Source organism: Triturus cristatus, chromosome 3_1 (genome assembly GCF_964204655.1).
Source record: "Triturus cristatus chromosome 3_1, aTriCri1.1, whole genome shotgun sequence".
Lineage (NCBI taxonomy): Eukaryota > Metazoa > Chordata > Amphibia > Caudata > Salamandridae > Triturus > Triturus cristatus.
This window is the reverse complement of record NC_140583.1, coordinates 841,482,134-841,509,406: the sequence shown is the minus strand read 5'-3', so window position 1 is coordinate 841,509,406 and position 27,273 is coordinate 841,482,134.

The window sequence follows — 27,273 nt, the reverse complement described above, 5'->3', positions numbered from 1 at the left end:
TGGGGCCACGGGAGGTGCTAGCAGTACTTTTACACCACCTAGAATAAATAAACTTGTTTTTCAAGAGTCAGCACATTCACGTACACCTAAGTTCGTAAATGAACGTACGCTTAAGGAACTCCTTGTAAATTGTAGATATGACCCCGTGGTTGGTAAAGAGGACGAAATGGTCCTGGCATCATTACGTATCAGGCGAGCCGCAGAGTATTTAGCAAGGTTACCAGGGATGACTACGCATCTAGATAACATATATCATTTTGTTCAAACAGGACGAGATCCAGGATGTATTAACAGAGCTATGGAATTCCAGAAAGTAGAGATACAGGGGGAACTGTTACGTTTCCTCATAAACTGTGTAATCAGAAATCAAGATCGTCCGGGGGTAGACCCGAATGCAATGCTTATTCTTACAAGATGGAGTCAGAATATATCAGAAGGGAGACACGATAAGCAAAATTGTATAATAGCCATGTGCCGAAAAATCCGTAAAGAAATAGAGCGTATTCATGAAGAGAGATTGGGAACAGACGAGTTTGAGCAAGATGAAGTGTCCGAATCAGGGAATTCCGCAAGACAGTCAGAGACAATAGCCTATGTAGGCAGAGGAAGATCTTGTGAAAATACTAGATGTTTTTCTGATCCAATACACTCTGTATGTCCAAATAATAGCAGAACGTATCCGACGCCTGTAATAAATCTGAAATCTCCTGAACATTCGTTTCAAGCCGCAGACAAAATACTACAAGAACGAAGAGGTTACCACCTCCTCGATTCCATGGATGAGCAAGAATTAGCCAGATCAGCCGTTCACTGGATTGTCAGTCCTGAAAAATACGGTGATGAGACCGTAGCACACACGTTTCTCAACCTCAGTACAGATGAACAACGTTTAGCTGGAATATATATGATTCAGCAACTCCTCATATTATATAAGAGCCAACATACTGACCCTGGTCCTTTACCTGATATATTAACGGAACTACTCACGAACAGATGGAGAGGTTCTAGTAATAAGCTAATTAAAGAGATATTAGTGTCACGTAAGCAGTACGTCCTTTTTGTAAATCCAGATTCTCTCTCCTTGCCCCCCAGAGAAAGAGCACCGTACTACATGGATAGACAAAATCCTTTACGGGAAGTGCACCCAATAAAAGGCGAAGACAATGAGTTTCACCGTGTATTTGTTTACACACCCATATCAAAAATGGAATTATTAGAAATGAAAAAAGTAGTACCTAGTCATGACAAAGACCCAGCGGGTTTCCACCGAGAAATTAAAGACATGTTACTGATGGGAGAGTACACCTTTCCTGATATTATGACGATATTAAAGGTGCTTTTGCCTGCTGGCATTTATGAAAAACTGAAAGAAAAAGAGTGGGAAGTGGGAGACCAAAAGATAGACTGGACAGCATTAGCAGAGGAAGAAAGGGGCCGAGCTGCAGGTTCAGGGCTCGGGGATAAAGTTAAACTATTACCAGGTTTACTAGTACAGGTACTGCCACGTTTATTAACTACAAAGAAGGAAGATTGGGGTGCAATCACAGCCTGTAAACAAAAGCAAGATGAAGACACAAGCGATTATTATGCTCGATTTGAAAAATGTTTTGGTATAAATAGTGGTATAAAAGCAAGTAGTGACTCATATCCACATTTATTTGTGACAAAATTAGTGGAAAATGCATTGCCTCCAGTGAAGAATAGAATATTGAAATTCGAGAGTACCTGGCAAAGTAACACTCCGTCGCAAATGCTACAAATGTTACAGTATCATCACAATAGAATTAGGGATGAACAAGAACACGAGCATAAACGCATGAAGGATACAAAAATGAAAATGCTAGTTTCTCAGACAGTACCAGCAGATGGTCACAAAAAGGGTGTGACACATTCTGGTGATTCTGCAGTTCCTGTAAAAGGAACCTGCAATTACTGTAAACAACTAGGCCATTATGTACATGATTGTCAAGTCCTGAAACGTAATATAGCTACAGGTATTGCAAAAGAGAGACCACGATTAGTTAGACAAGATCAGAATGAAAAAGGAGCTATGCAGCATGGACAGTCCATGCCAGTTCAGCAACAGTCTATACCAGCCTCACAGCAACCCATACAGTTTGTGCCAGCTGCACCACCGTTGCCTGCTACTGCCACACAAACCACAACACAACAAATGTATCAGACTGCACAGTATGAATACCCTGAGTATCAGCGTTACGCATGAACCAGCCTAGAGAGGGAAGTTGACTTACCGCTTATCGAGATTCCGGTAGATCAAGAAGGACCTTATGTACATAGTGAATTATTAGGTCAAGATAGAAAATTCTTACTCGATACAGGGGCAAGTCGAACAACCATAAAACGTAGTGAAGTTCCAGGGGCACCCCTCTCAGGCTCTCAAAATGTTTCCCTTGGTTTTTCAGGAAAACCTATTGTTAATGAAGTGTCACAGCCTCTACCACTTACGATAGGACCTTTGACACGAACTACAGATTTATTGCTTACTAAATCATGCCCAGAAAATCTGTTAGGAATTAAAACTCTGAAAGCACTAGGAGCCATAATATGTTGTTCTCCGGAAGGAGTAAGGTTGTTTTTGCGTGATTTTAAAGGTCACTATGTGTCTAGAGACATGGATCCCCGACTACAGACTTTACCAGTACATCTATGGGCACGAGGCCCTACGGATGTTGGCTGCATGAACATTACACCCTATCGAGTTACATTGAAAGCAGGAGTGGTACTACCACGAATGCGACAATACAAGTTACCGCATGATGCTGTAGTGGCTTTGTTGAAAATCATTGATGAGCTAATTGCCCAGGGAGTAGTTGTAGAAACAGACTCCAATGTATGTAATTCACCGATAATTCCGATTCTTAAACGAACTGACCCTACTGCTCCACCAGTGTACCGATTGGTTATTGATTTGCGTGAACTAAACAAGTGTATTGTACCACAATTCCCTGTGGTCCCTGATATATCATCATTGTTGACAGCAATTGATTCCGAAGCAACATTCTTTACTGTAATTGATCTCAAGAATGCCTTTTTCAGCGTCCCAATAGATCCGGAAAGCCAATACTTGTTCGGATTCAGTTTAAATGGGCGCAGCTTTAAATTCTCACGCGCTCCTCAAGGATTTACAGAAAGCCCCAGCATCTACAGCCAAGCATTGAAACGAGAACTTGACAGTATCCACATGCCAGTCAATACTGCACTGCTTCAATATGTCGATGATCTGCTGATCACCGCGAGAAGCGAGCCAGAATGTGAAAAAGCTTCTCTGACAGTTTTACATTTCCTAGCCGACAAGGGGCACAAGGTGTCCCCTTCTAAGCTGCAATTCTGTGTTCAGCGAGTTATTTATCTTGGTCACTCGCTGTCCAAGGAGGGAAGGCAGCTTACACCAGATCGCATCCAGTTAATTGCTAACATGTCAATACCCCAGACACAAAAGGAGGTGCGGGCTTTCATAGGCCTCACTTCATATTGTAGGCAGTGGATCCCTCAGTACGCATTTCTAGCAAAACCACTCATTCAGTTAACCACACAGGAGGCAGCCACATCGACTGTTCTCCCTTGGACTCAGGAACATACACAAGCTTTTGAAAGCCTAAAGGAAGCTTTATGTCAAGCACCTGTTTTAGCAACACCATGTTATAGCAAACCTTTTACACTCTTTGTTACAGAACGCGAAGGTACTGCCTTGTCAGTACTCACTCAGGATCAAGCAGGATCACGCAAGCCATGTGCTTATTTTTCCAGTACATTAGATCCCGTAGCTCAGGCTTTGCCTGCATGCCTGAAATCAGTGGCAGCGACAGCTTTAGCAATCAGACAAAGCGATGCCATAGTATTAGGACACCCATTGACAGTTCAAGTACCACATGCAGTAGAGGTTCTTGTGAACCGAACACAAACACAACACTTGACCATAGCAAGACTTACCGGTTATGAACTGACATTGTTTCAACCACACATAGAGATCCGACGGTGTAATACATTGAATCCTGCTACACTATTACCTGTAATTGGAACAGACCCACTAGCTCATGATTGTGTTGAAATCATTGAAATAAAGACGAAACCTAGACAAGACTTGACAGACGTTCCATTGTTAGATCCAGACCTGACGTTGTATGTAGACGGATCATGCATGAGAGCAAGTACAGGAGATTTAGTGGCCGCGTATGCAGTCACAACAGACACTGAAGTTATTGAGACACATTGTATAGATATTCTGTCAGCCCAAGCAGCAGAACTTATTGCTCTAACGCAAGCCTGTATTCAAGCCACAAATAAGAAAGTTAATGTATACACTGACTCACGTTATGCATTCGGAGTTGTACACGACTTCGGCGTGCTGTGGCGAGAGAGAGGTTATTTAACGTCCCATGGTGCCCACATTCAGCACGGACCCCTCATTCATGCTTTGTTAGACGCAATACATCTACCCACTGCTATATCGATTATGAAATGTAAAGCACACACGAAGGTTACGGATACCATTTCTCAAGGCAATGATTTAGCTGACAGAACAGCTAAACAGACTGCTCAGAATCGCACATTAGACATGACAAAGCCAATAGTTCAGACCCCAACACAGTGTATGACAATTAAGGATCCCACACTTGACGTAATTGACATACAGACACATGCCACAGCAGAAGAAATAAAGAAGTGGACTGAACTAGGAGGGATCCAGACAGATCAAGGATGGATGACAAAGGAGAAATCTGTATGGTTTCTCCCTGATTCCATGGTTCAAGCCATTATAGCTACAGTTCACAGTCCAGCACATTTAGGAGAGAAGGCTATGCTAGACAGCATTCAGCACATTTGGTTCAACAAACATTTACGAGCAGCAGCTAAACAAAAAGTTCGTACCTGTATGATATGTTGTCAGTTTAATCCAGGAAAGAGTGTTCCCGTAGAGCAGGGTGGATTTCAGCCTCCTGACCATCCTTTTGAAGTCCTCCAGATGGATTATATTCAGATGGAACGTTGTCGAGGATTCAAATATGTCCTCGTAGTTGTCTGCGCTCTCTCCCGTTGGACAGAGGCGTATCCCGTATCAGATTACACTGCCCCGACTACTGCCAAGCAGCTAGTTCGAGAATTCTTCCCACGGTACGGTTTACCACGTGTTGTATATTCAGATAACGGTCAGCCTTTCTCATCCGAATTAATGAAACATGTCTCACTCTTGTTGGGATATCAGTGGAAATTCCACTGTGTCCGACACCCTGAGGCAGCAGGTCTCGTAGAAAGACATAACCAGACACTAAAAATCAGACTGTCCAAAATATGTAGAGAGAAAGGTGTCGACTGGATAGTAGCATTACCAGTTGCACTCTTTTACATGAGAATGGTAGCACACTCTAGAACAGGGCTATCCCCGTATGAGGTGATCTTCGGTAGACCACCGAATATGTGGGGGACGCCTATACCACGTAAAATAACTGATGTTGACTGTAATATGCTGACAGATTACTTGGCTTCCTTGATGTCTGCACTACAATCTTCTCGTTCACAGGTAGCTGCAGCCTTTCCCGACAACACTGAGGCGAAACCCCATGACGTTGTTCCGGGTAATCTTGTCTTTGTGAGAAACTTCGACAGGAAAAGTCAATTGGAGCCCAGGTGGAAAGCACCCAAGTTGGTCCTGTTGACCACAAGAACAGCCGTGAAGATCGAGGGACGAAAAGGGTGGATTCATTCAAGTCACGTCAAAAAATTTCATGGACTTCCTCCTGACACAGACAGTACTGCCCGTGTGTCTTCCCCCATTGACTCAAAGCTACCTTTGGCTGAGGCCAGTAGCACCGAACTCTATAAACAGAAACTCAGGTCCAGATCTAAACTGTCGGACGATTTGATTGTTTAAGTCCTCTCCAAGGTGAAGCGGTTGAATCTGTCCCGACATGTACCCCTTAGGTCTGAATGATGTAGAGTCCAGAATCATAATGAAACGACATGCTTATTGTAAATTACTGCGTAACCACTGTATTGTGACTTTATTAATTTTGTCCTCCTTGAGTTTTTTAATAGTTACTGCAAGTATATTGTTGCATATGTATTATCCTGTTTCTAAACGTGTTTTCAATATAACTGATGAACATTCTTTTAGTGACCTACCGCCACATGAATTATCTTATAGACTTGCGCTGCGCAATAACACATTCATTAGTATGTTACATCATTCCCATCAGACTAGTAATGCGACCAATTGTTGGGTGTGTGGCCGACTTCCTCCCTATCAGAATAACAAAGGAGTTCTGCCTTTCTTTCCACATCTGTTCACACACAATGGCTCCTGTGGAGCATGGTTTAGTTTATTAAATTCCATAGACCCAGACACAGCAGTTTATCAACAACATTGGATATGGGGAAATCTGAATCTAGTTTTATTCAAAGTCTGTCACCCTAATAAGGAGGGTCACCCCAGTAGAACAGGAACTGATTTAGAAAATGAAGTGTATAAATTAGGTAATTTTACGCCTAATCTTATGATTCTGAATGTCAAATCCGAAGTTGAACTAATTCTGCCCACTATGTCAGTATTTCCAGTTAAGGGTGAATTATGTGTAAGAAAAGTTGGTTCCATACATATGGGCCATAGCCAATGCGTTACTACAGTAGAATATAGTGATCAAGGTAAATCTTCATTTAGAGCTTCTCGCCATTCTTACTTCATATGTGGTCAGACGGCATATATGCGTCTGCCTCTAGATTGGGATGGTACCTGTTACATCGCATTCCTTTTGCCACCTGTTTTCCTAGCTCCCCCTGATTATTATCGAAATGTTCATTTAGTACACAATAGAGAGCAAAGAGATCTCCCAGTTGTCGATTATACTGAGACAGCATGGGACAAGTATGTAGATTTCAATAAAGGTATCTTTCCCTATATAGGTACAATATCAAATAGTAAGCTGATACGCAGACTCACCAAGACTCTTGAAGCTGTAGTAAACGAGACTATAGCCGCCCTAGGCAATCTGACAGAGGAACAATCAGTGATGAGAATTGTTGTTCTCCAGAATCGTCTTGTCCTTGACGTCATCCTGGCCGATAGGGGCGGAGCTTGCAGGGTCATCGGATCCAGCTGCTGTATATTCATACCAGAAAATTCGCCATCTGTATATAAAGCTATAACACGCCTTCATAAGATTGTAAGCCAGATACACGAGAATCCAGGCGCTTGGACGTGGTCCGGGTGGTTTTGGAGTGTGATATCAGCCTGGGGATGGAGAGTTCTATCCTTCCTAGGTATTGGCCTTCTTATGCTCTTCAGTTGTTGTTTATGCCTACAATGTGGACCAGCGATTTGTGGTCTGTGTGCCACATCATGCATTCCACATCACAGGTCCCGTTCAAAATACCGGAAGAAGAAGGAAGAAGAAATGATGCTCCATGAGCAAATCAATGGAATGATGAAGATTGATGTCTCGTGAAGGGCAAGAAGGGGACAAGGAGGGAATGTGGAAATGTGGATTTTCCTGATCAGTTATGTCCCCTATCTTGGACCCCAACGGTTCTATATGCATGTTACAAGTACATGTATGTTCCCTACAGTTCCAGTTTCTAAGACGCAAACATATGTGTGTCTACCGTCAACATGTTCTCTGTCAGATCCGCCATCAATGGGCTGGATATTCGATTCCTAAGTATGAAAGGCCACCGACTTTATATGGCTAAGTTACTCCATTTTTACAGTTCAGGCGAGTAGGCCCGATTCTGTCCTCAAAGCCTTTCCCTGCTCTCTGTCTCTGACAGCTTCAGCTTGAGCTCGCATCTGTATCCATGAACTTTGTCCTACTCCCTGTGCAGCTAACGGTGCCTGCCTCGGCCAGTTTTCGCCTGTCTGCCAAGAAGTTGTATTTCACCTTCGAATTATCTATTTTGCTCTCCAGCCGATGCATTCCTGTCCAGTGATTTAGGTAAACATTTCCTTTAGCTCACAAGCAAGGGACTCAGCCTTTCCGTCCTCCTGCAAATGATTCATAGCCCTGTTGCCATGGAAAGTTTTCTGCCCCTCGCATCTCATATAGACACTTAGACGCTTGTACACGTACACAGTCAGTATAGAATAGATTCTGTCCGAGAGTCTCTTCCCTTGTGGATAACACAGTTCTTTAAACATAGGATGTTAGATATGATTTGGGATTAGGATGACTTGACCCCAGACTTCTCGTCTCCACATGTAGAGCTAAATGTCAAGTCCCCTTCACCCCCTAGTTGCACGTCAATTACACGTCATGCTGCCGCGCGCGCATCTATGCCAAGTATTATCTTATAGATCCACCTATGTCTGATAAAGCAAACCAATCATGTTTCTTTTATTCCTTATTACGCCTAGTTTCGATTATGTCACTGTTTTGTCACTTTTCTTATCAAATGTTACGCCTTCTACATTCGTTTCATTGTAATGTACTTATTATAAAAATACATGTCTGTTAATAAATTATTGTACTTCACTTCCTGAACCCTCGTGGTGACGGAACCTGAGGGCCGCGACTCGAGTCGGCCATTTTGAATGGAATAAAGCCCATTAGAAAACCTCTTATACCACGGATTCTGCCTCTTGTTATTTTGAGCTATTTACTTTATTTTAAGATTCCGTATGAAATTCAGTCCGGTAATATTTATTTTATTTACCACAACACGTACCATTATAAACCGTCAAAAATATTATGTTGGCACTTAGTGTTGCATCTTTTCTTCCTCTCATCCAATCATCTTTCACGACTCTTCCTGGGAACAGGTTCACTCCTTTTCTGTTCACATGAGTACAACGGTGTAGAGACTGTAATCTCCGAGTGTGCAACTATGTTGTTTTGGTCTAACTACACATGAAGTTTCTTCATGCTAAACATCCTTTCCCACAAATGGGACTACATAGCTTAACCTTCTAACCTTCTAATAAAACAAATGGTATGTTAGTTAAAAATGGGCTTTGTAAAAACTGAAACATCTGCAGTAAGGAAAGAACATTATTTTCATGACTTCATCCTTTGAGAATAAAAAAAGTTTGTTAGAAGAGGTCTGTTTCAGTATATGCGCTGAATTCTATGTGTGATTATTATTCCTAATTCTACTGAATGATAAATTCTAAACAAATATTCAAACTCATTGTATTAGTAGAAATATTTTGCCGAGTTACAAGAAATAGGTATTTAATAAAAAACATGATTATAGAAGGTCAAGAATTAAACATTTGATGCGTGCTTTAGCGCATTTTAGTCAAACGACTCATCAAGCAATGTTGCTTTAAACAGTGTGAGGCCTAGTACTTGTAAGTGTGGCTATTTACTACATTTTGGCATATTTTTAAATGCATTTTGTTAATTTAAGTCTGTATGTTAATATCGCATATATTTTTTAAAAACAATATTAATTTGTATTTTGGTAAAACGCCTTTTCAATTCCCCTCCCTCATTTGATGGTTATCTTAACCATCATATTTACACATGTGAATCCGTCAAAGCTCCCTTTCATCTTCAGTTGAGTCTTCTCATTTTCTTTTTAAACTTTTGAATTGTTTTGATTTTCTATAGTCTTCATTAATGCAATCATTTGATGATATTGCTCTTTATATTCTTTTACTAATTTCTCTACTCTTTCGTTTGTTGATTAAATATCTATAGCCTTTAAATGAAGCAAACAAGGAAACTAAACAAAGCCCTGTTATTAGTATTGGCATAAAAATAGCTTTCAGAATTCCTCCTCCTGCATTGGCAAACCAATTGGCAATGTTTGGAACTCCCTTTCCAAAATACTCAGTGTCCTAATGGATCTAATCTTCTCATCCTGTGTAAAATAGAACCCTACTAACCCTATTGTAATGACTAATACTTCTACTAAAAAGACAATACCCATAATAAGTTTTCCTCTATTTCTAATGCAACATTTATTTGTCTGTAATTAGATTGTTTAAGCCAAAGCGTGTAGCAAAAACTCAGCAGTTCAGTTCAGATTTTCTCAAGCAGTTTCTTAAGCAGTTTTTTTCTTTAACCAGTCTCGTTTACACATTCTCTTCATTTTCAGAAATCTTTTTATAGTCAACCTCAACCCTACTCCGTGTTCTTCTAAATTTTATCCCTACTCTTCTACTGCAGTCTTGGGCCTAAGTAAATCTTCTTAAAGCAACATATTTTATTACAGTCTTTTGCATTTTCCAATCAATATTCTCTCAAATATCTTTCAAACTTGTTTTCTTTTCAAAAATCTTTTCAAACAGCTTAATCCAAATGGTTTTTTTTAAAGTGACATCATGGAGGTTCAAACTGTTCAGATTTCTCCTCACACAGTTCATCTACTGACACATTTAGCACTTCATTTATGTAATAAATCAATTCAGGTGCAGGATACCTTCGACAAGGCACTCTTGCTCTTTTGATCTCCTCAGTCTTTGTTGATCTTGCTCTGTGTCACTTGCACCACTTGAATCTGTCTCTTCAGTGGTAGTCAGTGGTATATGATCAACTGACACACTGGTTCCCAGTCTCCTTTTGCCATAGTTCTGTGGCCATTCAATGATGCGGGTGACTCTTGTTTCAATGTTTGTTCCTCCTGCACCCGGACCCTATGTTCATTCTGCTTTGTCTCAATTACTTTCGCAAGTTGAGATCTGGTCTTTTCTACTTAGTCAGAGACTTCAATGCAACTTTGAGAAATCACAGGAACCTGTGTAGGTGTGACTCTCTGAAAATCCTCACCCCTTGCTTCTCTTTATTGTTGTGATTCTTGTGATACAGTTCCTTGCAGTTTTTCAGCTTGCGGTGATGCAGTCACTGGTGCTCGCCGTTCAGGCTCAAACAACACTTTTTCTTCACATGGATCTCCGACCCTTCGAGCATGCAAGGCATTCTACTCCAGCCCACTGAACAGCAGTGTTCATTATTAAATTCACCTGGAAGGGGCTTTTACATCTTGGTTCCAGACAAGTCTTCTGAACATGCTTCTTGAATCACAACCCATTCTCCGGAATTGAGGTCATGGAACTGTTCTCAATGTGGGTCTTGTGTGGAAGCTTCAACTTGGTGAGAAACAGAGTGCACCATGTCAGTAACAAAACTCAGTAGAGTCTCAGAGTAATAAAGAGTAAAGCAGCAAAGGTGTCTGGTAAAAATGCAAAAAAGAAATAAGGGTTAATGGCATAATATAGAGTGTTAACCTAGTCTAAGTCCATGTACTATTATAAACCATCAAAAATAATATGTTACAGTTAGTGTTGCATCTTCTGCTCCTCTCATCCAATCATCTTTCAGGGCTCTTCGTGGGAACAGGTTGACTCCTCTTCTTCTCACCTGGGTACAGTGGTGTACAGATAGTAATCTCAGAGTGTGCAACTTTGTTGTTTTAATCTAACTACACATGAGGTTTTATAATTCTAATCCTGTTTTCGCATGAATGGGACAACATCTTTTAATCTTTTAATGAAATAACAGTATGATAGCTAACAATGGGCTATAAGAAAAATAGAAACATCTGCAGTAATGAAAGAACAATATTCTCAGAACTTCATCCGTTGGGAATAAAACAAGTACATTAAAAGAGGTCAATATCAGTTTATGCGCTATATACTATGTATGATTATTCTTCATCATTCTAGTAAATGATACATTCTAAACAAATATTCAAACTCTCATTGTATAAGTAGAAACAGTTTGCAGTTACATGAAACAGTTATTTAATAAAAATAATAAAAAAAATCATAGAAAGGTCAAAAATTAAACATTTGATGCATGCTTCAGCACATTTTAACCAAACTACTGATTATGCAATGCTGCTTTAAACATTTGAGGCTTAGTACGTGTAAGTGTGGCTATTTAATACATTTTGGAACATTAAAAAAACATTTTATTCATTTGAGTCTGCACCTTAAGATTGCTTATATTTTCTTTAACTATATTAATTTGTGTTTTGCTAGAAACTCCTCTTCATATGTGACAGTAAAATTGTATTCATATAGCTTGGCAGATATACTAACCAGTCTAGAGGGGCTCTACCTACACCATTAGTGGATAACAAAGATATCAAAGCTGTATGATCAGTTCTCAGTTGGTGCAATTTACTCAACAAATATGCTCTAACACGCCCCAGAGTCCATGCACGCCATAGTGCTTCACCTTATATAGTAGAATATTTAAATTCCACTGCCGTCAAAGGTCTGTAAGCAAAGGGAAATATGTATTTGATGTTCCCCTTAAGCTGACTCAAGACCATACCTAAACCAGTAACACTGACTTTAACACTTTGCATGTGAAAACACTAAGCCTGGGAGGAATTCGTGGAATTCTGCTATGCCGAACTCCGCGAAGTGCAAAAAAACCTCTGCCACGCTACGCGGAGCTCCACGAGCAGCTGAGTTCATTAGATAAATGCCGTTCGTTGTGATCTTCAGTGCCAGGTGCTTGTCTGCACTGTGCAATCATCGTGAACGGCACTATTCACAGTGCAAGCAGGCGCTGCTTCCTTTCTGCTTCTCGAGTAGATTTTTACTCAAGCAGAAGCTTTCTCAACGTGAACGGATGGTTTTGCAACAAGAGCAGTTGCAAGCATACGCACCCACTCGCCATGAGAAATGTGACCGCCCAAGTTGAGAAATCTCGCTGGGAGGTTGATTTTGCACGCTCGCGCTCGCCAACTTGATGTTGATGATCGTGAACGAGGAGAAAAACTACGCAAGCTCTGCGTAACGCGGAGTGCGGAAAACTCCGCAAACTCCACGAGCAGAGCAGAGTTTACCGCCCAGAGTTAGAAAACACACAAAAGGGAGATGAGTCAATGATTTCAAATTTCTACCTGGAAAAGCATCTTCTTGATTCTGTTTTCATAGATACTTGGTGCCTTTTTTCAGTAACATTTGTGAAGGTAATGTCATATCACTGACATTTTTAACAAATCTGGAACAATGCATATCCCTACAAAGGATCTAAGTTAATCTTTGTCATTAGGAGCAGGGAAGGACGCAATTGCTTTTAATGAATCTTCAGTGAAATTCTCTTTTCTGAAATCGTATGACCCAGGTATTCTACCTCTGATGCAAAAATGTACATTTATCAAGTTGAACAGTCATACCTTTTTCACCTAGAATAGGCAATACTTTGAAAGATGATAATGACTTTCACGGGAATCAGTGTATAATTCGATTTTTTCCTGAAACTCAACCACCCCATTGATTTCACAAAAGGAAATGCATACATTTCTGAAACACCAGTGCAGCAGATGCATGACCGAACGACATTCTGGTGTACCTAAATGTTCTGTCAGAATCTTTAGTTATTTGAATCTGGTGATAAGCGGATTTTAAATCAATCGTAGTGAAGAATTTAGCACATCCCACTTTGCAAATATTTCCAGCCTGAATTCATGGCAGGGGATGTCAATCAACAGCGACTAGTTTATTAACAAAGCTAAGATTGACACACATTCTTAATTTGGCATTTTTTTCCTTCCTAAAACAGTGGACTAAGCCCATTCAATAGCATCAACTGATTCAATAATAACCTCCTTACATATATCTCTAATCATCATAGAAAACTCACTTCTGATTGAAAGAGGAACATGTCTCAGTTTGTGTTTTATGAGACTAGTATTATGTTTAAGCTGTATCTTATGTGAAAAACCAACATTACAAAACTATCCTGATTATTTTTTTTGTGAGTGTCAAGCACCCTTTCCATTGATCATATTTGTTTGTCAATCCTTTACCAATATATTCATCTTCTGTAATGTACACATGGGGCCTGATTCACAAAGGTAAAATGAGATTAAAGTCTAACTTTATGACTTTCGGTATTCACAAAGGGAATTTACAACTCATAAATGCCCTTTATGAATGCCGAAAGTCATAAAAGTTTAACTTCTGGTATTCACAAAGGGCATTTACGAGTAGTAAATGCCATTTGTGAATACCAAAAGTCGTAAAGTTAGATTTTCGTCTCAGTTTAGCTATGTGAATCAGGCCCATGATGTTTAGCTTTAGAATTTATAGACATACTTAGTTTATCCTTATGTCTGCAACCTAAAATGTGTTGACCATCAATTACTGCATAGACTTTGGCTGAAATAGATCTATGAAGAAAACTAATAACAGAAATAAAGAAACTGATCATATCTATCTCTCTCTTTTTTTACCAAGGCAAGCACTCTGACAATATTAGGTTGAAGTCTTTTGTTAACCAAATTCTTATAAAAATAAGTATACAACAAAATAGTGAATGGAGACCCAGAGTCTTCTATGGCTTCTATCTTCCTACCCCAATACAAATTTCACACATAGGTGGAACATACTTCTCTTCATCAATGCCAGTCATTGAAACACTGAGTTTGTTTAAACCCCCACTTCCTTATTATCCTCAAACATAGTCGCACCAACCTAACAATCATCTGAATCTACATCCAACATTTTAGCCAAATCACCAAACTGTTTATTATTACTGTGGCTCAATATTTCAGAGTGTACATTCAAGCTTATAATTTCATCAGAAGATTGTACCACATTTCAACCACATAAATCTACATTTTCGTTAACAATTCCCCAATTGCTCTTAGCCTCTTAAAGTGCAGATACACATCTGTTAAAAATAGATGTACAAAAATTGCCAAAATAACCTGTCTTTCCACACTCAAAGCATTCTTCACCCATGACATGATATTTCTTAAATTGTGATTTCTTGACCCACAACGATTACACTCTTTTTTAAGATTATATAACAGTTGTGAAAACGTGTTCTTTTACTGAACAAATTTCCTTTGTTAATAATATCCTAAGTCAGTATTGAAGCTACACCTGGAAACAAATTATCAACAATAATAGTTTTAAAAATAGCAATTGAATGCTTAACACGTTTGGCTATATCAATTGTTTCCAGTAGAGATGGATTGCAATGATGCAGTAGTTCTTGGATTTTCTCTTTTGAGTCTATTTAAAGCTTGCGTCCAATCCTTGTGGAGGCTAAATAGGAGAAAAATGCTTGAAAAATTCCTTCAGCTTCGATACCAATTACATTTAAAAGCAGCACTTTCTATCTGATTCAAAAGAGTCTCCATTAATGGGAAACATGCCTAAGCCAATTTTCCTTTTCATACTAGTGGGGCCTGGTAGCTCAGTTGACTAGTGCATGCAATGCTGGGGCTTGTGTTCGACCTCATGATCACACGTTCAAATCCCGGTGGGTCCATCCAGCTGAGGTCGATAAAATGAGTACGGTTGGGTAACAATAAACTTCTGTTATTCAGCACCAATATGCCTATAGTGAACGTGTCCTTTACAAATACACGTTATGTTACACTAGGTTGATTAGCTCCAATAAAGAGGGGTGGTTACCGATTGCCACACGTAATATTCATGTTGATAGAATAAGACAGATGTTAAAATATATTGGAAAATAGTACACTTGTCTCAAGTATAATACAGCACTGCAAGTATGCATTCAATGTGCTTATTCACAAAGCTGAGAATTTGCCCTGTAGATAGTGCTACTAAATCATGGGCAAAATGCTGCACATCCTTCAAACTAGTAGTAAAACGTATAGAAAAAGTGCTGAGTATCAGCAAGTATAACAATGCCAGTAGAAAGATGGCGACATGTTTGCAATGTTGATGCCGGAGGGCTCACGGCATTCAGCTGCACCAACGTGGATGTTACGTGCAACTGCTGGAAGACTCGCCGTGACAGGCTGTACCTCAAAATGATGTTGCGAATAAACATTCCACACGAATGCAATATCCTGGCACAAACATCTGATAGATCCGGAGGCTGCAAATCCAATCCAATAAAGAGAGGTGGGAAAGAATGCTTTCTTCAGTTTGCTAACAATCATACCTCTTGAGGTAAGCAAGGTAAGATCAACTCAACTTGTAGGGGTGAGAAATGCAGTGCACCACCAAGGATTAATGTGATAGTGGATTCTAAACTATTCCTCATCAAAATGTAGTAGTATTATGAGACGGAGATGAAGAAAGTAAATTGTTTATTAAGAGCACCCACATATTGCACGTTACATCCAGGAGTGAGTGAGACATAGCCTCAACATTTTGAGATTTTAGAGCATGACTTGAACAACTGCAGAAAATAAACCAATCGCATTAGAAAGAACTAAGGAAAAGAAACATTGCAAACATGAAAATCTGAACTATAACTTAATCTACATGTTACAGATTACAACACAACTGTGTGTAAAATTCGATTGGCATGGCAATCTCGACTGCTCATTCACAACACTGTGCATGAAGTAATATTCTGAAATGGGTCGGTGGTCAAAAGAAAAAAATAATTAGTCCAAGCTATGGCAGTTGATTTGCCAAACTGCCAGAGTCATTAAGCTCCCTTCGACCCATGATAAGATCACGTGGTTGAGCTCATCCTATACCCTAAAAAGTTTCATATTTGGTCCAAGTCACTGAGCAATGAGTTTTCTTTGAATGGCACAAAAAGGGCATTTTAAAGCCCTATTCTTGTTTTGGGTAAATATGGAGAGCCTTAAAAAATAAGGAGGCCTCCCTGGACTCTTTTGCACCCTCACCACCAAAATGTTGTATGAATTTGTAAAGCCCACTATCACCAGCGAGAGTGTCCTGGCGCTTAGCCGGTGTGTGTGCCTAGCCCAGCCTATGGTATGTTGGTTAATTGAAAAGGCAGGTCTTCAGTTTCTTGTGGAATTGAAGAAGAGTGGAGGAGGCTCTGATGTGGACTGAAAGGCTGTTCTCGCTTTAGGAAACATGTAAGAGAACACTCATCCCCCTGATCTGGTTCTGTGTATGCGTGGGATGTGTGTGAATAGGGGTCCTGCAGAGTGAAGGTGTCTGTATGGTTGGTGGAAGAAGATGCAACTGTTCATGTACGTGGGGCCTAAGTTGTAGAGACCCTTGAATGTGCTTGTACGAGTTGTAAATGAGCATGTTTGCATATCAGGAGCCAGTGGTGCTCCCCTAGGTATGATGTAATGTGAGTTCTGTGTGGGAAGTTGAGGATGTGTCTGGCCGCTGAGTTATGGAAGGTTTGTAGTCTTCCAGTAAGTTGCTTGGTGATCCCTGTGTTAAGGGTTTAGTCCAACTTGCTGGTGACTAGGGCTTGTGTGACAGTTTTTCTAGCATTGCTTGGGAGCCATATAAATATCTTCCTCAGCATCTTCAGGGTGTGAAAGCAAGATGCAGTGCTGGTGTTGACTTGTACGGGCATGTCCAGTTTGCTGACAATGATTATCCTGAGGTTCCTGGTGTTGGTGCTGGGTGTTGGTGTCTGAGTTTGTTCAGCCACCAATTAGAGTCCCATGGTGATATGTTCTTGCCGAAAATCACTACTTCTATTTGGTCAGTGTTGAGATTGAGAAAGTTGGCTTTCATCCAGTTAGCGACTTTGAACAGCGATGAACCTTGAGGCACTCCGTGGATGAGTTTGAGGGCTTCTGGGGAGTAAGGTGCCAAAGTTAGTTTGTCAAACCCCCTTGCTATCAAAGCGAATATGTAGGCCTATACAGTATGGTGTCCTAATGTCGCCATCATTGGTGTTGTCCTTAAAGGTTATTAATGGAATTGCAAAGGTGATTTGGGAAATAACATCTGCCCAAAAATATCGACCAAACCTGGTATGGGATGTAGACTTCTTCCTAGTGTCATTTTAACAAAATCAGGGCAACTAAATGCATTTGAAAGAAAACTGGGTCAAATGAAGTTAGTCAAATCATCATAAGATGTTAGGATAATTTATCAAGGGGTGTATAATGATCACCAGTGGAATTTATGGGATATTCAGTTGAAAATGAAGCTTCAGCTTGATTTAGAGAGGTAACTACAAGGGCTGTTGAGATTCTCCGCAGCTTACTGTAGGGAAAAACGATTGCCAAATTGGCGCATTTTTGCAGATCATTGGACATTTTACTTATCTAGTATTCACAGTGTTGTATCAAAAATGTGATTCCTAATGTCTACGATCTCCTAGTAAACATACACTGCAGTTTTCCACAATGCAGCCCTCCGTTTCTCTTCTCTTCTTTCCTATGCCCATTTCTTCCTCGAACATCTAGCCTTCTTTACACTCCCATTCACCTGGTTTTCCACTCATCAATTCCCTTTGTATCTCTCTTTTCTTCCCATTCATGTATCCCTTTGTCATTTTCAACTGATTTCTCCCCACACTTTCTGCTTTTTTTACCCTACCTCCTTATTTTCCTATCTTATTAATTCCCCTTTCCTTACAGCCCTCTGTCCTTGGTTCTATATTCATTCTAATACCTCCTCGCTCTTCTTTTGTGCCCATTTCCTTTCTTCGTTTGCCTCTTCCCATTCTTATCCCCTCTAGTTCACCCTATCTACTTACATGCTTCCACTTTCTTTTGCTCCATTTCACCTTTCCCTGAACTCTTTCCTCCCTTCTTCTTTCTTTTGTTTTTCAGCTTGCACCTTTAACTTTCTTCTCATTCATTCAACTGGTCTTTATTCAGTGCCTAATTTGGAAAAAAGTAAGTGCCAGGGCCCTTGTCAGGAGGCCACTGCAGCTTGCACAACCCACTGCCTCTGCCAGCGCTGCCAATGACAGCAGCAACACAAATACTAACCATCACACTCCTACAAGTGTGACAATTCAGACTATTCCAGGACCCCAAAGCTATAGGAATGATTGGGTGGCAGGGATTAGTCATTTTTAATGTATATCGCATTCATAAACTACTGTTGTTGTACTCATCTCTAAATTAGACAAATATCGCCACCACGTAGCAGACTGTCATAAGTGCTGGAGTTGACAATTAAGTGCCGGTGCCAAGCACCAGAAGCCACAGGCCCAAATTAAGCACTGTTTTTACTTCCTATGTCTTTCGCCATCTTCTCATCTCTCGTCTTTCCATCTTTATCTCCTCTGTCAGTCTCCCTTTCCCCAATTTCTTCTGCCCTTCTCCTTTCTTCTTCAAAGCTACTCCCATGCAGGGCACATGGTGGGGGGTACAAACAGATAGATGGCTTCCACCCACTATTTTCACAGCCCCCCTGCCAAGACTTTGGGCCCCAATGAAATATGCTAAACTTGTCCCAGTGTAATTTTCCAACACCGGGACCCATTCAGCAGCACCAGCATGTTGTGTGCTTTCCAGTCTGAGCAACAACATGCAGGCAGCGAGTGGGCTTTAATATTTCAGATCCCAGCCAGACCCAAAACAAAGGCTACATTTAATGGGCCATCAGCCCTCCTTTTATTTCAGTATGATTCTGGCTGGGAGCTACCCAAAGCCCATCACCTAGGTGCCAATGTAATAGAAGGGAAACAAAGGCAGACATCTTTTTATCACTTCACAAGTACTTAAGAGAAAGGACGATTTGGAGGCAGGCTTTTGACTTTGTTCAATCCCTGTAAGAGATATGTATGCACTGTAGAGGATGTAGCCTAACTGTTAGGGTGGTTGACTTCAAATCTGGGGAACCGGGTTCGAGTATCGGCAACGACGCTCAACATCCTGTGATTCTGGGCAAATCACATACTGGCACATGCATCAACCAAAAATCAACTCGCAAAAATACCGAATCGCAAAAATCACCCGTTAGCGAGTGGCAAAAAACGAATCCCAATGCATCAACAGAAATCGGGAAAAAATAAAGAATCGCTAAATAATTCCCCGCTAAAATAAAGAATCGCTAAATAATTCCCCGCAAAAATAAAGAATCGCAAAAAGAAGCCCCGTCAAAATAAAGAATCGCAAAATAATTAATCGCAAATACCGAAATCCCTAATAGCGCCAGGCATGTGCCAATCGCAAATGACGATTCGCTAATGAATGCATCAAAAGTCGCAAATACCGAAAATTCGCAATTTTGCATGAGCAGATTAAGGGGAATCAGAACCAGGAGGTAAAGTTGCATAAAAAAAAAAAAAAAAAAAAAATTCTAAATGTGCCACAGATGCTAACAATCAGTAAGCCATACAAATAGGGCCAAGAGACCCTGTTACCTTGCACAAAATGGCAGCCCTCTACGTGCTTGCAAGGAGGATGCGAATCAATGCAGCAGGACAGCGCAGGAGAAGGGTCCAGGAGAGAGTCTTCAGAGTGCGCATCACATTGCTTGGCCAAAATGAGGATGAGGTTTACGACAAGTATCGTCTCAATCGTGCCATGATCATGCGCCTAATTGCAGACCTTGAACCACTACTGCAGCACCAGACACGTCGGACCAATGCTATTCCTGCGCACGTCCAGGTCCTATGCAGCCTGCACCTACTGGTCTCTGGAAGTTTTCAGGGGGTCATCGCCGTTGCGGGAGGCGTATCACAAAGCGCACTATCACGCTTCTTCCACAAATTCATTGATGCCATGCTGACAATGATACATAACCATATCAGCTTCCCCACAACCCCACAGCAGTTGGACCACACCAAACAGGCATTCTACCAGGTGGCCCAATTCCCCCATGTCATAGGATGCATTGACTGCACGCATGTCCCCATCTGTCCACCCTCAGCCAATGAGTACATTTTCCGTAACTGCAAGTCCTACCACTCCATCAACGTGCAGGTCGTGTGCGATGCCAAGCACATCATCACGGACCTAGTGGCACAATTTCCAGGGAGCACACGCGACTCCTACATATTCCGACACAGTGGCATCCACAGGCGCCTACTCAATGGAGAATTTGGAGAGGGACTCCTGCTTGGTACGTACACATACCTCTTCATAACATGAGCATCACACATGTATATTCATCACTGTCGCTAAGCCTCTGCTTCCATCCTGTAGGTGACAGTGCATACGCCCTGCGCGAATATATCCTCACCCCCTACATCAATCCAGCAACACCACAGGAGCAACGCTACAACGCGGCCCACATAAGCACCAGAAATGTGATTGAGAGGACCTTTGGGATTCTGAAGAGTCGCTTCCGAATCTTACATAAGACTGGTGGTGCCTTGCAATATAAACCAGACACCTGCTGCAGGATTGTAGCAGTATGTGCCATGCTGCACAACATCGCAACCAGAAGGGGGATACCCATTGAGGTGGACAGGAATGACGACTACCGGGATGACCAACCACCCGCACAACGCCGACAGGCACACGTTCCTAACACAGCTGAGGGCCAAAGGAGGCGGACATACATCACACAACATCATTTCTGAATCAGGTAAGAATGAGCCATGACGATATCATTAGTGGTGCTACTGTTTAATGCACAGGAGCACTGATGTATGTGCGGTCACACATAAATGTGAATTATAGTTCCCCCACACAATGAGGACCAAAACATGCCCGTAGTCACGGGAGTGCAATAGTACAATTGGACAGGGCCATGGTTACCCCACCATGGTCAGGGATGCCGTACTGTATGACTAGTGGCGCTTGCCACGAACGCCCAGCCTCCTATCACCTGTCTCCTCCACCTCACCACGGCCTGTCCCTGTGGCTGTGGAGCAGTGCGAACTGCGCCTCCTGGTGCTGGTCTCCACCACGGATACGCTGCAGACACTTGAGGCAGCCTCACTGCCGTCCTCCCCTCCCAAGTTGCTGGCAATGAATGTTCCGCTCTGCAAGTGTTCCACTGCAGTGGTCACCTGGCCTAAGGCCTTTGCCACGTCACCACAGTAATGGCCGAGGTCCACCTGCAGTGACACGGAGCGTCGGGACAATACAGCAGTGCTGTTGCAGAGCCTAGTGATGGCCCTGGTTGATGCAGTGGAACGGAGCAAGTTCTGTCTGTGCCTCCGTCGCTCACTGTGATGTCCTGCTCTGATGGCACAGGTTAGTTCCTGGAGGTCCTCGCTCAGTTTTTCGTTCCCCTCTGCCACAACTGTGGTCATGTTCCGCACTGCGTCTGTCAGGGTGCACATTTGCTTAGCAAGATGCGACATGTGTAGGCTAATGGTCCCCATGTGTCTCCCCTGCAGGCGCTGGACACGCAGCATCTGCGCCTCGATGCCACCATGTGGGGAGCATGCCTGGTCGGCTACATCAGAAGTACTGCGCAGGGACCTGCGCCGCTGCGTAACTCTGCCACATGCTGGTGGTGCTGCTGGAGGTGTGACAACTGTTGGGGTTGCAGGACTCGGGCATGCATCCATCACCTGCATGGGGGGGACTTGTGCCCTGTGTCTTGGTGGTTTGGTTGCAGTTGGCGCAGCAGGTGGTGGTGGTGGTATAGTTGCTGGTGGAGGTGGGGATTGACCCTCCTGCGGAGTGTCGCCATCTGAATCAGCTGGGGTTTCCGAGATGATGAGGCGCCCGCTATCATCAGAATCGTCAGGAGATGCATCTGTGTGTGAAACAGTGCATGGTTATTTGGATTATTACTACACCTGTTTGTAGATTTTCATACGTCCTCCTATTAATTACATTATTTGAGTCTATGTTTTGCTTGTACTGCTGTTCTACTTTTTATTGGCATTTATGACTATACTTGCACACCTGGCTGACATGACTACGACTCCCATGATGCACTACTGATATGAGGGAATCTGTGTGGTGCACTTCTGGCTGCACACTGTGATCGATCCTGGGTGGATGGGAATGGGTATACGATATGCAGAATATGGGCGCAGGCATGCATCTTACCTTGTTCAGTTGTGGCTGCGCCAGAGGTGTCCATCTGCGCGACTCCCACGACCGCCTCTGGCTCGATGGTCCCCTCGACTAGCTCCTCAAGGGCAGTGTTTGCAGGCACTGTGGATGCTCCCCCTCCTGTCGAGCTGCCTCCTTGACCCTTTCTGCGATCCTCTCCTTGGCCCTCTTCCTGAGGTCATACCACCTCTTCTTTAGTTCATCGATGCTATGGGGCGTCACTCCCACAGCATTCACCCTCTCCCTGATGCGCATCCAAATGCGTCTTTTCTCCGCCTCTGGCACCTTAAGAGACAGCTTTCCGAACAGCCTATCATGTTTGCTGCTCACCTCCTCGATCAGGTGCTCCAGTTCCCGGTCAGAAAACTTTCTCTTCCTCTTCCTGGCAGTCTCAGCGCTGCCTGGTGCATCCTTGTCCATCCTGGTGAGGGTAGGGTGGATGGGTTGTCAGTGGGGATTCTGTAGCCTCACCCTGTGTCCTGTGCCTCCTCCTGTGAGCTCCTCAGGCGAGTGAATGAGGGTGGGGCAGCTTGACTTCCTGGTAGTGATGTCTTAAGACCGCTCCCAGAGCGACCCGTATTTCCCGATTTCGCTATTACCGAATTCGCTATTACCGATTTCGCTATTACCGATTTCGCAAATACCGATTTCGCTTTTTGCTATTCGGTGTTTGCTCTACTCGCTAATGTGGATTCGGTACATTTTAGAGATTTTTAAGAAATCACTTTTTTTCCCAAATCTGTTGATGCATTCCGAAATGCGATTCCTTAATAACGATTCCTTATTTATCGCTAATAAGGAATCGCTTTTCCCAATGTTGATGCATCTGCACCTTAATCTTCCTGTGCCTAACAAAAATGAATGTGTCTTCATGTAATGCAACTGGTGCTGATGTAAATCGCTCTGATACCTGATTTCAGGTCAAGTTTGCGCTATATAAAACTTTGAAAGAAAACCAGATGTATTGGTCTGTACGAGATTTACACAAGTAATTTAAAAACCACACATTTGTTTTACTTTTTTATAGCACTACTCATCCCAATGTAGGCTGCAAGAGCACTTTATATCACACACACGTTATACACTGACAATAGATCATACAAAGGTATAAATCAATACACAGGATGTGTTACATAAGACAATGAGGGTTACAAGGTGTGGGAATCACATATTGTCTTTCTTAGCTCACTCTGCTATATTAGAGAGATTGTAATTTATGGACTGCAAGTAACAAAAGGATCTCTATGTTAAAAGCAATCACCCACTTACTCATCTAAATAAAATACAAATCTGCCATTTGCATGTTACATAAAGTGCTTTGCACGGGACACATTAACCCTCTATTCTACATTGAGTCAAAACTATGACTATACATACACAGATCTCTCCTGCAAATGCATTAACCACCAGAGTTATTTTGCTATTAGTATTATTTCATGAGATTTACAGGGTACTCAAAAATATCTACAGGAGGGGCCTCAACCCCATAGGGTATTTTAAAATACAGCCTTTGCAACCAATCCAGAATAGATATAGTTTCACATTTCTTGTTGTTGTCAGTTTTGTTGTGGCAAAGTTTAAAAATAAGGAGCAGAGATACTAAAGACTTGTGTTGTCCTTGCATCACACAAGTCATTGCAAGGCAACACAAGTCTTTAACTGGGATTTACTAAGCTACACAAAGGCACTTTGCATGGCTTTTTGTGGTTTAGTAAATACAAATTAATGCAACAGAGTGCATTGTGCAAACTTCTGGTACTGTCCGTCACATAGGCTTTACATAGGTGAGCATGAGCGTGCCCAAGCATCCACCAGTGTATTTTGATGCAAACTCAGATTTACAAAGACTTGTAAACCTACGTTAGCATCAAAATGGTGCACCTACGTAACAGAGGCATACCAATTCATTTCTCCTTGTTAATTCCTCTTTGCACATGTACTGCATTCTGCAGCACACATAGGAAGAGGAATATGTCTCAGAATTGTTTTTGTGTGGGCAGATGTCCTTTCCTGTGCAAAAACAATCCTGTCTGTAACACAGATACCCTTTTGCTAGGCTGCGAAGGGGTCTGCATTGGCAATAGGCAGCAGACAGTGCACTAGCGCAAAGAGACAGCAGAAATGCTCAATATCTTTGTAAATATGAAGTATTTCTGCCCTTTCCCTTTCACACAATGCAGCACATCAAGTTGCCTTGCTGTGTTGCGTAAAAGAAAGGTAAATCTGCCCCTAAATGTATACGTTGAGGCCTAAATTCACTAAGAGTTTGCAAAATGGTTGAGTCACTTTTTTGTTGCTGCCCTGATACAAAATATATTTGGGATTTACCACACAAATCAGCTTTGCAAAAAAAAAAAGTAATGCAATGCAAGGCTTTACATTACCTTGCATTAGGTAGGTGTTATATGGGTTACCTGGGTGGTACATTTGTGCTCTCAGGCATCCACCCATGTATTTTGAAGCAAGCCCATTTTTACAAACACATGTAAACAAGGGTTTCCCCAAAATGGAGCACCTACCTGAGGCTGATGTAACGAGAAGAAATATCTTTATTTCTCCTTGTTATTTCCTCTTTGCATGTGTGCAAGGAAATAGCCGCAAAGGATAGTTTTTTTCAGAAAGGTATTTCTTCCTGTACAAAAACGATCCTGACTACATTGGAGGCACCCTTGTGGCATGATGCTAGGGTACCTGCGTTGCTGGCAGGGAGCCATAAATGCGCCAGCTCTAAGAAGAGCAGATCTTAAGATCTGATGTCACTTCTTGTGATGTTACTTCCTGTAATGCCACATGCAATGCCACGTGTGATGTCATGCGCCAGGATGTCACACTCTGTGATGTCACATGCATTCTGCCAACTAAAGTTCACATCAGTTCAAAATCCTGTCCCTCCCCCCTGAGTTTTTCCATGGCCAGAAGGTTCTCCAGACCTATATGCCACGGTGAGATGGGGGAGGGAGATTTTACCAGTGTGGTTTTGGCCGCTCTAAAGCCATTCCAAATATTTTGCTGTCCACTCTAGTCTGTTGTTGCAGAACCAGTGGTCTCACCCTTAGTAGGAAAGTGTGCATATCAAGCTTGTGCAATTTTATTCCAAAATGGAGAGATTCATCCGCAGTCCCACAGACTTGTTCTATATCTCCATTGGCATTGCACCCCCTCCAACATTTGAGATTCTTTGTCAATAGATTCTATGGAGCTTAGCTGGGTATTGGTGCCAGTCCAGCAATACTTTATTATGTGCGTTCCTATCAAATACACTATACACATTTTGGTGGCGGTCCCTCAGATCTGGAACCACTAGGCTTATGTGGTTGTTACATCTGCTATGTGTAACTATGTGTGGGTTACATCTGCATGATGGTAAGGCAACACTTCTAAATGAAGAGGATACAATTGCGAGATTATGCCCTTTGACCGTGGCACCTGAGAGATACATTTCTCAAAAGTGGTCAAGCCTCTGGTGACAGCCTCTCTAAACCCCGCTGCAGCACCCAGTTACATAACTGTGTAATGGAATATTTCCCGCTTTCCCACTTGAAACTCCACTTTACACTCTTCAAAGGGCCTGATTGTCCTGTCTTTGAATAAGTCGGAAACAATAAGATAGTTGCCTCTTCACCAGGTGTGAAAAGGCCAAGGTACAAGGCTGGTGTAAATGTGAGAATAAAATGGATTGGTGTGTGTGGGGAGGGGTAGGTGGTCAAGTGGAGCTGTCGTTGAATGGAGTCCCATATCTGGAGGGTACTAACTGTGGGTGTACTGAGGTATGTGTTTGGTGTGTGGTCCAAACTTGGTTTTCATATGACATCCCAAAGCAAGAGGCCTGATACGATCTTATCCATATGTAGCCAGATTTTATCAGCGATGCTAGTGCTTCTTTCCGCTAAAACTCTAAGGCCCTGATTATGAGTTGGTCGTATATTTCGACCCGTGCATAAACACCTGTTTACGCACGGGTCAGAATTGCAAGATGTTAGGTATTTAACGCCTTGGATAATTATGGAATGCATTAAATGCCTCACCTATGTAAAATTTTGGCATCTCAAACCTGCCGAAATTAAATGGGGAAAAAGCATACAGTATCATGTGGATTTTAGTGGTTAAACACCAAAATCCACATATTATTCCCCACCTACTCGTAATAGGAATTATTTATCAAACCTGATAAATAACATACCCCACGGGTAGGATAAATAACCAAAACTCACAATCAGGGCCTAAGTTAAGTAGCTCTAACATATGTTTTCAATTTAGATAGGGCCAACCCTCCCCATCCTTGGACTGACAAAGTGTTTTTAAAGATACTCATGTGCATCCCCTTTCCATACCAATTTCCAGATATATCGGTGTAGGGCGCTTCAAATATCAGCGGAGAAGAGCTATGGTACAAGTATGGGCAGGGCTTGAAAAAGATATAGTAATATTGTGGGGACGGTCATTTTGATGGAATTTATCCTTCTGATCCACGAGGTTGGGAATCTCTGCCATCTCCTAAACTAACCCTTAATCGCTGACAAGAGTGGCAGAAAATTAGCCCTGTACTGTCTTCCAGTGTCTGGTGAAATTGTTAGCCTTAAATATCGGATTGATCTCGTGGCTGAAAGGAGTCGCATACGGTTTTGGAGAGCCCTCTCAGAAGCCTACAACAGAGTAAGATTAAAGATCTCTGATTCAGATGCATTAACGTTAAAGCCAGAAGCTGCTTCATAATCAAGCAGG